This window comes from Sceloporus occidentalis, unplaced genomic scaffold, assembly GCF_023333645.1.
Source record: "Sceloporus occidentalis isolate IW3139 unplaced genomic scaffold, rSceOcc1.0.p SCAF_188, whole genome shotgun sequence".
NCBI lineage: Eukaryota > Metazoa > Chordata > Lepidosauria > Squamata > Phrynosomatidae > Sceloporus > Sceloporus occidentalis.
The window spans coordinates 637,376-653,363 of NW_028317168.1; positions in this window are offsets into that span (position 1 = coordinate 637,376).

The following is a 15,988-nucleotide window of genomic DNA, read 5'->3' on the forward strand; positions in this document are numbered from 1 at the left end:
GAATTGGCCAAAGCATAATTAAGCTCACCCGCCACGTCAAGGCACACTCTCAATAGGGTGAGAACCTACTCTCACCTCCTACATAGTGGGCACACAAAGCAGTTTATACTGCTACCAAAACCAAATTAATGTGTTGGGGGAGGTGCAATTAAACCTCCTCCCATTTAACCCCTGGACAGCAAGCTGCAACCAGACTAATGAGGAGCCAACAACCTCAAATATGTGCAAACAGGGAAAAGAAAAAATGTCGGTGCGCTAAGCTAGTCTCAGGCTCAAATAATACAAATGTATAATATGAGGCCTACCAAACAGTGTGAGCATGCTTTTTTGTTTTTTGTATTCCTGGATATTCCCTGATGCAATGTTTGGACTAATTGATCTTGGCTTGACACCGATTCTGATCCTTGGCTGTTGCATGAATTCTTCCCAACTACCTGTAAGTCCAGGTGGCTGGGACCCCCTGGGTCTACCTCTTGAGAATTGCAGCTACTGTGGTGCAGGTCCTACTCTGTCTGCATTGAGGATCATATCCTTGTACAGCACTATTGTGTCTGTACCTTCAAACATTATTTTAAACAATGACTTAGTTACTGTCTGCATTTTAAATATCTTTAAAAATACCAGAAAGATGGGTAGTCAAATCCTATATGTTTTTAAGCACATAATTCATTTTCCTAGCCCCCCCTGGGCTAGTCCCATGATCCTTAGCTTATTCTAGCAACCTATGCAAACTATGTTTCCAGTGCACCAATCATGCACCTCATAGAAAGGACCCTCGGGACACTGGCGCTTTCTAGCTCAACATGTCTAGCTAACGATCTACTTTGCCTATATAGTTGATTCAGCCCAGCTGTCCCTGTCTCTCGAGAATCAGTTAAATACCTGATGGTTGCTCTGTGATGTCACCTGAATGAATTTGCTCTGTTCAAAGCCCCAGCCATACATTTGTAGATACTCCTTGTACTCCTAGAAAGATTCCATATATGAGGAAAAATAATTAAGAAAACATCTGGGGGGAGTAGTCTTATTGCTCATAATATGTTATACTGTAAGCAGTCCTTTATATTGCTGGAATAAAAAGCAAACCTTTTCAGAATACATTGAGAACCAGACCAACACATGAGACAATTAAGTGATGTAATGTGGTCAAGTTTATATTACTCTGCTGGGACACATGAAACAGTATCAATGGTTACATTATGATATAATAAAAGTACTAGAGCCTTCTATGTTGTAGAGAAAATCAGCTATACCTGATATACCCCAAAGGGTCAGCAGGGAATTTAAAACTGTAATAAGTGAATTGTTCTGTTTTTGCCGCCTTTACTTTGGTTAACCCTTGTAGCCAGTCTAATTTTTGTAAAGATTGAATGAATGTAGCATTGTTCACAATGCTTCTATGAAACAATGGCAACTTGAGAAAGCAGGCATGTTGCAGTTTGATCAAGACCACACAAGTTTTAAGAGACCTTAAATCAGGGGTGTCCAAGTTTTTTCTGCAGCGGGCCACTTCATCAGAATTGTATAGGTGCGAGGGCCGCACTCATTTTTTACTGTGAGAAAATATGGCCTTTAATAAAATATGCAGATTAAAATAAATTAAATGACACAAAACCTTTACTTTTCCTCTCACTGATTTCTGGGCCTAGAAAGTGTTGTGACTACAAATTCAGGATAATTAAAAATGAAGTAGTTCTATTTATTCTAGGGATGCACCAAAATGAAACTTCTGGACCAAAACATTCACTTAGCCAAAACCGAAAATGACCCCCACCTTTAAAAATAATACTAAAAACTAAAATTTTTAATAAAAGTAGGTAACACACCACAATTGGACAAAAAAAATAGCAATATGACTTGGCATGATAGGAGTGTGATTGCTAACAGCAATCACACTCCTATCATACCCAGGCAGGGAACCAGTAAATGTTGGTACCTAGGCATGATGGGACTGTGCTTGCTGTGATTGCTGTTAGCAATCATATTCCTATCATGCCAAGTCAGCCAGTACATGCTGGTACAGGGTGGCTGTAAGTGATGTGCAGACCCCATACTTCTGGCAGCATCAATACACAAGGGGGGCAGCTAGCTAGGTTTCAGCATGTACTGGCTGACTTGGCATGATAGGAGTGTGATTGCTAACAGCAGGGGGCACGGCCTCCCTCTGCGTTCTCTGGTACTGCACAGAGGAAGCAGGACTGGAGCAGAGTCATGTGATGTCATGTGGACTCTGCTGGGTTCCGCTTCCTCTTTGCAGTACAAAAGACCCCCCCACTGGTAAGTAGCAGGGGTCTTGTTGTAGCAGGTTGCCCTGGCTGCCGATCTTACGCGGGCCACACCTCGAGGTCTCGCGGACCGCGTTTGGCGTGCGGGCCGCTAGTTGGACGCCCCTGCCTTAAATGAATCTTCTTTCATCAGTTCATTAAGTACATTCATAATAGCACGTGGCACTCTGATACGAGCAAAATATCATTTTAACTTTTACTTCATCATTACTATGCCATACATTATTAGTATACATACTCACAGACTGATTCCAGCACCCAATCAAGTTTGCTATTCATTGCCTAATGAAGCTGAATTAAAAGGACTGTTGGCGCTGCTGTTTACTTGTCTAATACTGAGATGCGGATGGTTGAGGGCGGATAGACTCCTGACCACGAGCCACCAAGTAAAAATATGCTGGACTGGAAGTGCCAGAGACAGTTTGGGTTCTGGAAGCCCTGGTGCTGAAGCACATGTTACTACAATACCCAAACCAGGGAAGACCCCAACTGAGTGCGCGGATTATAGGCCTATTTCACTTTTGAACACTGACACGAAACTATACTCCAAGATTTTAGCAGACCGTCTGAAATGCTTTTTGCCAACCTTGATTCAGAATGATCAAGTGGGTTTCATTAATGTCCGCCCTCTGACAATACACGTCGGATTGCTAACATCATTCACTTAGCCGCCTCTCAAGGGCGGCCATGCCTCCTTCTCTCCTTGGATGCAGAGAAGGCCTTTTATCAGCTCCAATTGGGTTTCTTAATGGCCATCTCCCTGAAGCCTTTATAATGGTGGTTGCTCGACTATATATTTATCTACATGCAAGGGTTTGTGTTGCTGGATTTCTGTCAAGACCTTTTGATATTTCTAACGGCACGAGAAAGGGTTGTCCTCTTTCCCCGTTATTGTTTGCATTGGCAATGGTACCTCTTGCGTTAGCGGTACGATCTAAAGTGGATATCAAGGGATTTGTATGCCACTCGGTTGAAACGAAGATTACTCTGTACGCAGATGACGTTCTGCTAACCATCACAGATCCTCTGACATCTTTACCAGCTTTGCATTCCCTCCTCGAAGATTTTAGCAACATCTCATATTATAAAATCAATTGGAGTAAATCTCAAGCTTTGAACCTAGGCTTCTCTGCAGGGACAGTCACGCAATTATCCAACGCATTCCCGTATGACTGGAGATCTGAGTACCTTACATATCTGGGTATCAGACTCACTAAATCTAGCCACACCCTTGCTACAGTGAACTTCCAACACATTTGGCGGGCAATTAAGGGAGATCTCCAAAGATGGTCCAAGCTGGAATTGTCATGGACTGGTAGAATTGTCTCCTTCAAAATGAATTCTCTGCCAAAGCTGCTCTATTTCGAACGCAGATCCGATGTTACGCTTTGTGACAGAATGAGCTGTCGTACAGGGCCCAAGGTATTCAGAGATGGCTCCAGCCTGGCTGCCAAACAGGCAGGAACTCCATTGTTAAACTAATCCCATTAACAGGATGGCTACCAGGGGGATATTCAGTAGCTAAAGGGGATTAAAGGCTGGGTTGTCTACCTGTTTATCAATGTTGATTTATGTTAATGAAGTTCTGTGGCTATATCAGTCTATGTCTTACAACAATAAACTGTTCATTCCTGCTGTACTCAGTTCAAGGTAGTTGTGTCTACTTATTGGGTACACATAGCAGGGTTCCAAGGTGCGCATGCTGACTGGTGCTGGAAGTGATTCCTGGGACAACAGGAGGATACATGTGGGTGATCTCTGGGAGTTACTACAGCTCTCTTGGTGAACCCGTTACATTGGTGGCAAGCGGCGGGATTGCGTCCTAGTCTGAGGGACACTTCTTTTGCACCGGGATCTATCTCCAGGAAAGAGAATGGAAGTCAGCTATGCAGAGCTGATCCAGAGGAATTGTACCCGCCTGAAGCTCTGGAGGGATGTTCTCCACTTGGAAATTAAGTACAAGGGGAAAAGCCTCCCAACCTTTGAGGAAAGGTTTTCGCTCCAGCGGAAGTTGCGGATGCCGTTCTTGGGGAAGCAGCCCAAAGAGGAATGGGTGACTGAGCTGGAGGTGCTGGTCCAGAGAGAGCTGAGGTTGGATGATGGATATCGGGCTCTGCGGTGGTACGCAGCACAGCTGTGCCTGGGGCTGGAGGATAAAGGTCCTACAGAGGGCTATGGCTTCGGCGGCCCGGGATTATTATTGGAAATTATAGAAAAGGATCCCGACTTCGGTAGTGCATCGGAGTGTCGGGAGGAAGACGTCCAGGAGCGAAGGGAGGAGGATATCCCATACGTGCCTGAGCTGTGGGCTGACCTGGATTATTTGGTCACACAAGAATGGGAACTGGAACAGGCATATCAAGAGTTCTTTGACCATGTGCAACAGTATGCCCCAGTGACCATGGATTTCATTGATTTTACTGCGTGGTCACCTGAGGATGTTGACCCAGGAGGGGTGGATGGGACTGAGTCACAGGGATACTGGACAGCTAACCCAGATCCGATAGCAGAACTATGTGACTGTACACCACAACCGGATCCAGAGATTGTGGATTTAATTGATTTTACATCTGAGTATGTTGGTCCAGGAGGGCTTGCAATTGACTTCCCTTCCCAGAGAAAGGAAGAAAGTTTTCTGGGTGTAGTAGATGGCACTGCGGTCTCCACAAGCGCCCACCCAGCAGAAGAGCTGCCATCGGGGAAGAGTACCACTGGCCTCTGCCTGCTCCTTTCCCTGTTTCCCGAGCCTGAACCACAGCAACCTTGTAGGGTCCAGTCAGGCAGCCCCTGAGACTGTGTTAGTTGATGGGACTGCGGTCTCCACACCTGGGTCCCCAGAATGTTGGGCAGTTGGCCCAGATCCACACTTCCCAGCAGAAGCGCTGGCAACAGGAGTGTGATGGAACTGTCCATCACTGGGGCCCCTGGAGAGGACTGAAAGCAAGCCTGCTACCCGCAGATTATGGACCCTGTCTCCCTGCCCTGGCGAGTGGGACTGTTGTCCTCGTCTGGGACCCGAACTCCCCAGTCTCTAAGTGCACCCCAGGACTGGTTAGTGGGACAGGTGCCTCTTGGCAGCCCCCTGCATCCACAACTCTAGGAGCGACGGAGCTGTGCTGTCCGACTGAACTGGATGCAGACCCGGTTGGGGTCTGGCCCCAGTTCAGTCTTCTTTTTAAAAGGGGAGATATGTGACAGAATGAGCTGTCATACAGGGCCTAAGGTATTCAGAGATGGCTCCAGCCTGGCTGCCAAACAGGCAGGAACTCCATTGTTAAACTAATCCCATTAACAGGATGGCTACCAGGGGGATATTCAGTAGCTAAAGGGGATTAAAGGCTGGGTTGTCTACCTGTTTATCAATGTTGATTTATGTTAATGAAGTTCTGTGGCTATATCAGTCTATGTCTTACAACAATAAACTGTTCATTCCTGCTGTACTCAGTTCAAGGTAGTTGTGTCTACTTATTGGGTACACATAGCAGGGTTCCAAGGTGCGCATGCTGACTGGTGCTGGAAGTGATTCCTGGGACAACAGGAGGATACATGTGGGTGATCTCTGGGAGTTACTACAGCTCTCTTGGTGAACCTGTTACACGCTTCCTTACATGGAAGCATGGGAGAATTAGCTTAATTGCTCTTTTGATGTACAGGAATGGTATACAGCCCTGGAGGTGATGGAGGTATCTAAAAATGCTATCCATTTCAGATGGAATTACGTCCCCTCCAAGCTATCTAGGATTTTTCCGTCTGCTTCTCCTTTATGCTGGAGACTCTGTGATCAAAGGGGAACGATGGCCCATGTCTGGTGGGACTGTCCTTTGTTGACGAATTTTTGGGTGGAGGTCTTTACAATTATTAACAACTTGCTCCCAGTCCCGATTGGTAGCTCCATTTCGGTTGCCCTCCTAGATATGCTTCCTCCTAACCTGAGCTCACCGTGTCTTAAGCTCCTGGCTCATGTCCTCTAAGCGGCTAAAAGTTGTATTTCCAGAAAGTGGAAAAACCCTGTGCCTCCATCACTACAGGAGGATTTATATTCTATGGCCACCACTCTTACGTATGAATGCATGTTTTTCAGTCGACCTGGGAAAGGTGGAACCAATTTTATCTTGATACATTTTGAGGTACTCCCTCTGGTTTCCTGCTTCCTGATAAGCGAACTCCTTGAGGTTGGAAAGCCGTCTGTCCATATCCATATGTAATTGTTTTTTGCATTTTTTTCCCCTTCTTCCCTCTCTCTTTCCATCCCTTCCTTCCCTAGATAGAGTGTATGTTACAAGATCAGATTGGGTTTGAAAAATTACCCATATTTCTTTATATGCATTTGTTTTTGGGTTGGTCCTATCTCTACTCATGAGTCATGTATATTTCTTTTCTATCATTTGGTATGTTTGGTCTGTTTCTTATTACGTACTCAATATTTCGATGCTCAGTGGACCTTGTTTTATTTATTCATTCATTAATTACCGCATTGTCAAGATCTGTGATGATGATGAATGAGTTATGTACTGCTCTTTTCTCTTGTTTTTGTCCATGTTCTTATTATTTTATAAAATTCAATAAAATTTCAAGTGAGAAAAAAAAAACACTGCTATGATATTGCCCACCAGAAGAGGAAGCTGTGGTATTAAAGTGTGGGAGCATTTTGAGGCTGTGGGAGATCGGCGCACTGCAAGATGCAAGTTGTGCCATAAGTTAGTGAGCAGGGGTAAGGTGAAAGGACATCTCACCAATTCTGTGATAAATCTAAACCTACGTACACACCACAATGGAGCTTTGAAGGCATTGGTTATAACAGCAACCTACAACAGCTGCCAGCAGCAGCCGCCAGAGCAAAGTGCGTGGTGAGGCCTGAACCTTCTCGAGGACTGTTTCCCACAGACTGGTGGTGGTCCTGAAGCCATTTAGGGATGTGACCAAGGACTTAAGCCACTTTGAGCCAGGTCATCCCTTACTTACCTACCTTAAACATGCATGACTTCCTGGAACAAATTAGGCCTTTCTGGGAGCCAGATTACATGTGAAGCTGATCAGCAGGCTGATGGCTTCATGCAAGCCATCATGGACACCCTGGAGTACATGCTGGCCACCCTCTGTGACCCAATGGTTAAGGGTAAGTTGGCACTTATTTATTTATTTATTTTTTAAACTTGGTGGGACATGCTTGTTTGTAGCATGCATGAGATGCAGCACAAAAGGGGCATGCTAAGCAAAGGAAAGATGCAGGAGTTAGAAATGGAACTTCCCAGCAGCAGTGGCAGTAGTGCCAGCCACATGTCCAATTATTATTATTTTGTTTTATATAGCGCCATCAAATTCCATAGTGCTGTACACTGGGTGGACAGGACACAACAAGTAGTATGTAATATAACAATTTGACTTACAGAGACAACAGGTGAGGATATGCCCTCCATGCCAACTGATTTTATATGATTAATTCATTGTCTAATTTGAATATATATTTCTAATAAGGCAACATATATTCTTTTTCTACCTTATTAGAATGTATTTTTAATGTTCTGTCATTTGTTAATATAGGTATTGGGAATGTACTGTATATAAAATGTATATGTGTGTATGTATATACAATGTGTGTGCAAGCAAGAAAGCAACATAAAACTATTGTAAAAACAAACTCTTGGCCTGGACCTTCCCTTTTTAGGCACATTGGCCTGCTGAGTACAGACAGGTGCCTGCAGGGTTCAATCCCAAGAAATACATCTGCTAGCTTCTCCCCTAAAACCGCAGTGTCTCGTGAATTAGTCCTAGGGGTGCAGTGACAAGTCAGTTTGTTTAATAGAAGTTCAGGCACTACACAAACAAAAATTATATATACGTATAAAGTAAGTGAAAATTAAAGTAAATTATAACAGGTGCTGCAAACACTTAAGTATAACCCCTTTCTACCAAAGTACAAAATAAAAATTCAATAGTGTTGCGCAAAAATATTTATGCCAATTTAAAAGGCAAAATATAAAGTGATTATATATAATATAATGTGACACAAACAATATGTATAAAAAATATATATTAAAGAAACAATACTTATATTTTTCGTATCTGTGTTCTGTCTTTTTTTTTTTTTTTTCAATTTCTCAGTTGTGGTTTTTCTCCCAGTGTTTCAATGTATACAAGAAAAAAAGAAAAATAACATAGTGTTTTCCGTAAGGGCAATAAATTTGTATCAAATATTTTGAAACAAAATAAAATGAGCGGTTCCACCCTCCAAAGAAATTATATGGGCTTCCGAAACAGTCTTTATATGATGCTGGTCAGAAAGAAGGGGTGCGTGGCAGTGCTAAGGAAAGACTTGTGCATGGCTGAGTAGATCTCTGGACTATAGAACAGTGGCATAAGTAACAGGTGGGTGTCTGTGACAGGAGGATATAACTGACAGATACCGGCAGCACAAAACTAGCATACTGTAGCAGGGGCTTGGAATTCTGAGGCAGTTACTGAGTGTCTTTGGCAGGAATAACTCAACAGATGGTTGTAGGGCCATCTTTAATATTAACAGGATCAAAATGTTTTGTTGTATCTCTTATTTGCACCTCATTTATGACTTTTTGCTTTTTTTCTGGTTTTCAAGTCCCTCTACAATTTTTCCTCTGTCTGCCCTTTTAAATTCTATTCTTCTCTATATTCTATTCTGCTTGAATTTTAACAAATTTCCTTTAACTACCCCCACCAGTTACCCAGAAAAATTTGCCACCGCTATTTACTGCCTGGGCCTGATCGTCGAGACACAGAATTCTGTGTAGTGTCTGTGAAAATGGACACCTTGCTGACCACTGCTCAAGGGGAAGCTGCATTGGGTACTGCCCCTTTTTCCCAGCGTTAAAGACAACCCTGGATGTCTGTGGCAGGAACTAACAGGGCAAAGTGGAATCCTTTGTCCTGGAATCCTCAATAGACAGTTGCTTTGTAGCAGAAACTGGCAGACTGAAGCAAGAGTTTGAGCACAGGTAACCAGGGAAATAGGCTGTGGCATAATCAAGGTTAGGCTATCAGAGGTTGTCCACAATAGGAACAAGAATACATAACTGAAGTGTATAACAAAGCCCAGGCCAAGGTCAAATATCAGGCAATTAAACAGGCAACTGAGGGAACAAATTGGCAAAACATGATCAAAGCCAGAATCCAAGTAGGGACTTTGTACATCAACAACTACCTCTTCTAAACCAAGCAGTATGAGTCACATCTAAGCCGACATAAACAGTACTTCCCTTTACTAGGCGAGTGCATATGGACGTGTACAAAGACTATTTTGTGAACAAGTCCAGTTTAACTAGCCAAGTCTGTAGTCTAGCATGTCAACCTCTTATCAATTTTTTTTATTTATATAGCACTGTGCTATTTTATTTATATAGCACCTGTATTATTCTGCAGCACTTTATAGTAAGATTATAAATAAAAATTGCATATTGAACTATAGACAGAAATCCTGGATCAGTAGAGATTACGATCTAAATTACAAATTGCTACTCATTTCAATATGCATGAATTATAAAAATTCTAAACATTTAGCACCCTAGAACCAAGCTGGACAACCCAGTCATAGACCATTCCGCTAAGGTATCATTAGTTATTTTACCTTTCAATATCAGTGGTTATATAGTACACAATAGCAGATTCATCATGTTAAAAGAAACAGTGTCAACCAATGAAGCTTAACCTACTTTATTTCTAACACATAAATGCACTTTTAATTTTTGATGAAGACACATTTTTACCGTGACATAACTTAAGCCTTTATTTGACTTTAATATTTTAATAACTGTTAGTTTACACTATGATTTTATAGAAGTTGCTGAATACTGTTGCAAAACTAAAGTCTGTGCACAGACCATATTGCTCTAATTCTATTATTAAAATATTAAAACTTAATCAGAAACAAACATCAAGCTTTTTGGCATGCAAATTACATTTATTAAACAGTGATTTAAGCAGCTATAAACACGAATACCATGAGAATATACAATATATTCTGTGATTAAGGCCTACTGTTTGTGCATGGTATGTTGTGCTTTGTTTACATTAGGCTTTAGCATTCCTTCAGTTTTAGACAGAAGCAGAATTGTATTGAACATTTTTGTACAAAGAAATCATTTGCAACTAGTTTTGAAATAATAAAAGCAGATCTGTTTAAATAATATGATCTCACATCTAATTTTTTTCTACATTTTGAAACAATGGCTTTAATATATATAATTTACCATGGCCATATCATTTTAAAATGTTTTTAAATAATGGTTATTAAAACAATAGTTCCATGTCTATGAAATAATATTAATCTTTGACATCATTTAACAATTCAGTTGATCAATTGATGATCATCATGACAAATAAAAATGTAGCTTTTTTTTTTCTCTTTTGGGTTTGGATAGTTAATAGTGTACCAGTGGCCATCAAAAATAATATGAGTTGATTGTTAAGCTACTCATTTACTTGAGGTGGGGGCATAAAATGAAGGAAACTCTGAGCCTTTCCTGCAGATATCCTTGGATGATTTCTCTCATGCTATGTGTCCCTAATCAAGACAGTCTTTAAGATTCCATTTTCGATGGAAAACAGAGGTGGAGCTATTCACTAAATTGAGTGAACTTTCAGATTCACTAATCTCTAATCACACAGTCCACACCTATAACTTGCAAATTCATACACATATACATACATACAAACAAAGCCACTCTGACATCATACAATTACACATACATAGACATAACCACTGTAACACCAAACACACATTCATACAAACACACATCCATCCTCACCGATTATCCATGCAGATAAAAATCATTCAGCCAATCTACTCTATTTATTGTTTCATATAGTGCCATTTTATTCTGCAGTGCTGTACAATGGGTAAAAGAGCCACACAAAGGGACTAGCATCTGAGCTAGACATGTACTGCTCCAATATCCTTGGTGGGGATCATACCACCTACGCCTGTAGGAAAGAGCAACCTTTAAATTGCCCTTAACCACGATTGTAACCAACACCTGAGTACCACAGCACTGCTACTATTTCATCTTTAGGCGATGGATAGCTCCAAAAAATTGTGAGTACCACATTTTAATCTTATTTTTATATATACCTGGAGTAGAAACATACTACACCATTGTGCTACTTTTTTTATTTTATTGTTGAAGCGCAACCACTACCCCCTTTGTGAATGTACTAATAGGCCTGATAATTTCAATTAGAAATAGACAAACAGATATGGCCACCATTCAAGAGGTCTTAAAAATACCTAATAGCCCATCAAGCTACCTGTTGGCTGAAGCTCATTATCCAACCCAGGTCATGGGTTCAAACCCCTTCAAGATGGGCGAGATAGTAATGCATGATATCCTAGTTAGGAACTTAAGTAAATTAACTATATTATAACAACTGTATAATTTGTTTGACAAAGAATGTTATTTAGCATGGTATGTGTCTCCGAAAGTAATGAACAATGAAAAGTATCGTATCTCAAAGAGGGTCCAGTCATTTTAAAGAGTTTGGGGTAACAATAAAAGACGCTACTAGAATATTCATCATGGTCTTGTGAGAATAATGGCTGTAGTATCACGTTCCTTGTGAGAATAAATGTGCTGAATGGACTGCAATGCAATTGTATTGTGCCCCTTCTTATCTAAACTATTCTGTGAAATGGAATGTACTGCAAGGCAACATAACAGAGAGCTGTGAAGGGATCTACATACAATCCCTTGCTTTTATGTGTCATCCTATTCTATATACACCAGTAAAATTAGAGATGAGCTAGTGGTGTCATTTCACTGTTAAAAAAAATAAATAAAAATAAAAAATAAAAAAGTCCTTTCAGTACAAATCTTTCCTTTTCCCACAAGGATCTAATTCACATGTTGCAGATTATTTTGTAAGCAAAGGGAAAGGGCCAGCATTTTCAGAATATACACTTCTTCATTAATAAGGGAAAAGTACATTTTCACACATATAATCAGACATGCAAGTAACATAAAATGACTCTTATTTACATAGGACATAGTACATAAGGTTGAAAAAAGACCTCAGTCCACCAAGTTCAACCTTCCACCTAACTTGATCCAAAAGAAGGCAAAAAACCTAATTGAGTTCCTTCTGCCATCAGGGGGAAAGATTCCTTCTTGACTCCAAATGGCAATCAGATTTCTCCTTGGATGAAGAAGCTCTAATATATTAATTCTATTTATAGCCCTTCTAAAAAAAATATCCAGACCCCTTTTGAAAGCATCTAATGTATTTGATAACACCACCTCCCTTGGCAGTGAATTCCATACTTTTATTGTCTTTACTGTAAAGAATCCCCTCCCTTGTTGTCTATGAGATCTCTGCACTTCCAGTCTCAGAGGGTGACCTCTTGTTCTTTGTTCATCTCTAGTAATGAACAGGTCACTGAAGAGCTCTTTATATTGGCCCTGCATATGTTTATAGAATGTTATCATATCTCCTCTAAAACACAGTTTTTACAGTGTATATATTTTTTATTTTTTTAGTCTCTCTTCATAACTTGTATCATCCAATCCCCTTATTAATTTTGTAGCCCTTCTTTTGCACTTTTTCTAGTTCCATAAAGGGCCCCCCTGGACGGTCAGGAAGGGGGAACATGACTGCTGTCCCCCTGCCTGGGGTCAGTAGTTCATGGTCCGGTTCAGGATATGGGTTGCAACATTGTTGCTTTAATGTACTGGGGAGGAATAAAGTGGAAACTTTCCTTATTCTGACCTTCAGTCATTTGACACTCTGGACGAGCTTTGCTTCACCATGGCGTCTGAACAATTAAAAATGGCCCTAGTGGCATTTCTACAACATCATGACAGGGCCTCGTTGATGGAGATGGTTGAGAAGGCTGCTCCAGCTCCCGTTCCTCCAGTTCCTGAACAGGCTGATGCTGCAGAAGGGAACAGCAGGCGATCCAGGCGTTCCAGACCTCCTTCCCGTTTAAGCCCTAGTCCTTTACGGGGCGGAGGGAGAAGATCTCTGCCTGTGTCCCGGGATACGAGGTCTGCACGATCCGGCAGACCTCTGCAACGTCCCACACAGAGAGAACAGCAGCGGGAGGCGTGTCCTCCTTCCCCCGCTGCAGAAGTTGATCCGGGGGTCGTGTGTGCTGCCGGCCCATCCTGTGAACGCAGCCGTAGCCCCCACTCACCAGGCAGAAGACGGAGAGAGGCGGCGAGTGTGGCGTCGGGACAGCAACAGCGGCGTGATCAAGTTTCTTCGGGTCAACAGACGACTCCTCGTGAAGGGGGGAGGCGGGCTTCCAGGGCAGCCTCTCGCCCCCACCCTGCTCCTGTTGCTGCACGAGGCCGGAGTGCAGCCTGCAGACGGCGTGAGGATTCTCCATCGTCCATCACTTCGGGAAGCAGATCTACCTCCTCCAGATGTGACGATCTGCCGCCCAGACTTTCTCCTGCTGCTAGCATCGATGGTGAGTGCTTGGGCCAGACGGCCTGGGGCACAGATGTTAGGGGATTGCGGGAATCACAGTGTGGAAGGGAGGGTTCTGGGGCTGACCTGGCAAGGGTCCTCGGGGATTTATTGGGTAAACTTGGTAATTCTGGGTCAGCTGATCCTTTCCCTGTCCTTGGGAACTCACGTTTAGCTGCTGTTTCGGGTTCTTCCCCTACACTGGCTGTCCCTACTTTATGTGAAGTTGCGCCGTTGAGTATGCATGTCACTTTGGATGTTAGGGAAAAAATTTGTAGCCTAGAATTTGTTGATTTGCTGTCTCTGGTGCCTGTAGACAAAGAGACCGTGGACAGGCCACGGAGGATAGAGCAGAGTGAGGCTGAAAAAGGCAAACACGTCCCACGTACTTTTGGTAATTGGCTTCAAGGTTTTTCAGTTTTTGCTAGCATTCTGTGCGAGCGCTTTCCTGACAGAGGCCCGTCGTTGTTTGCATATCTTGATCTTATCTGGGGTGCCTATAAAATTTATGGTGGTCAGTGTTGGTTTAAATACGATCAGCAGTTCCGTCAGAAGATGGCTGTTCGTCCCGGCATGCGTTTTGACATGCAGGACGGCAATTTGTGGTTGTTGTTAATGACCCCTAACAGACCGCTGCCCTTTCATGGGGGGGCCGCCGCATCAGCCCCTGGAGCGGCGGCAAGTGCAAAAAAGGGTGTTTGCTGGCTCTACAATGAGAGTCATTGCAGGTGGTACAGCTCCTGCCGTTTCCGCCACGAGTGCTCCCATTGTGGAGGACCGCACCCGGCGGTTAAATGTTTTAAGAGGAGCAGAGCAGGTGGCAGCAAGTCTGGAGGGAAGGAGGATACCAGCCGGGGCGAGGACCCCGGTGAGCGTCCTAAAGATGCTCCCTTGGTTAGACCGGTACAACAATAGGCGGGAAGCCTTGCTGCTTATGGATGGTTTTAGTAGAGGCTTTTGGATCCCCTTTGATTACTCTGATTCTCCTTCTATGGCTAATAACCTTAAATCTGTTTCATTGAATGAGGATTTGGTTGCAGCTAAGTTGCAGAAAGAGGTTGATTGTGGCCGTATGGCTGGCCCCTTTGTTTCACCCCCTTTTCATAATTTAAGAGTATCCCCACTAGGTTTGGTCCCCAAAAAGGAGCCTGGCAGTTTCAGGATGATTCACCATCTCTCATATCCTGTTGGTTCGTCAGTTAATGATGGTATTGCTCCTGAGGAGAGTCGGGTTCATTATGCTTCCTTTGATAGGGCATTGGAGTTGGTTAGGGTGTCTGGGCCTGGCTGTCTGTTGGCCAAAGCGGACATCGAGTCAGCTTTTCGCCTCCTTCCCATTCATCCCGAATGTTTTCATTTGCTTGGCTGCTTCTTTCGGGGTTTCTATTACTTTGACATGTGCTTGCCTATGGGCTGTGCGATCTCCTGTAGTTACTTTGAGGCTTTTTCTTCCTTTCTGGAGTGGGTGGTGGTCCAAGAGTCTGGTCTATCTAGCTTACTTCATTATCTTGATGATTTTTTGTTTGTTGGCCCTTCTAATTCTGACTGCTGTACTCTTTTGTTGAACGCGTTTCGTAGAATTTCTGGTGAATTCGGTGTTCCTCTGTCCGAGGACAAAACGGTTGGCCCGGTCACATGTTTGTCCTTTTTAGGGATTGAAATTGATTCCTCTTCTATGCTATTCCGGCTTCCTCAGGCAAAATTGCTCTCTCTGTCTCATCAGGTAGCCAGGGTTCGGTGTTCAAAAAAGGTTCAGCTTAAGCAGGTTCAGTCTTTATTGGGTCTGTTGGCCTTTGCTTGCCGGGTCATGCCGATGGGGCGTGCCTTTTCCAGACGTCTGTCGTTGGCTACATCTGGCGTTCGAGTTCCCACTCATTTCGTCCGCATTACGCGCTCCATTCGCGCTGACCTGGGAGTTTGGGAGTCCTTTCTCCAGACATATAATGGTCATACTTGCTGGCAACAGGCTGAATGTTCCAATGTTGACCTTGAGCTATTTACGGATTCCTCAGGTTCGGTGGGGATGGGAGCCTATTTTAGGGGGGAATGGTGCTCTCAGACTTGGCCTGCTTCTTGGTTAGGGTCGGATTTGTGCCGTAACCTCGTTTTCTTGGAGCTCTTCCCGATTGTGGTTTCATTGGAGTTGTGGGGTCCCCTTTTGTCGGCTAAGCGGGTTGTCTTTCGAACGGACAATATGGGTGTTGTTCATTAACCGTTCCACCTCTCGTTCCCCTCCGGTTTTGGCCTTGTTGAGGCACTTGGTTCTG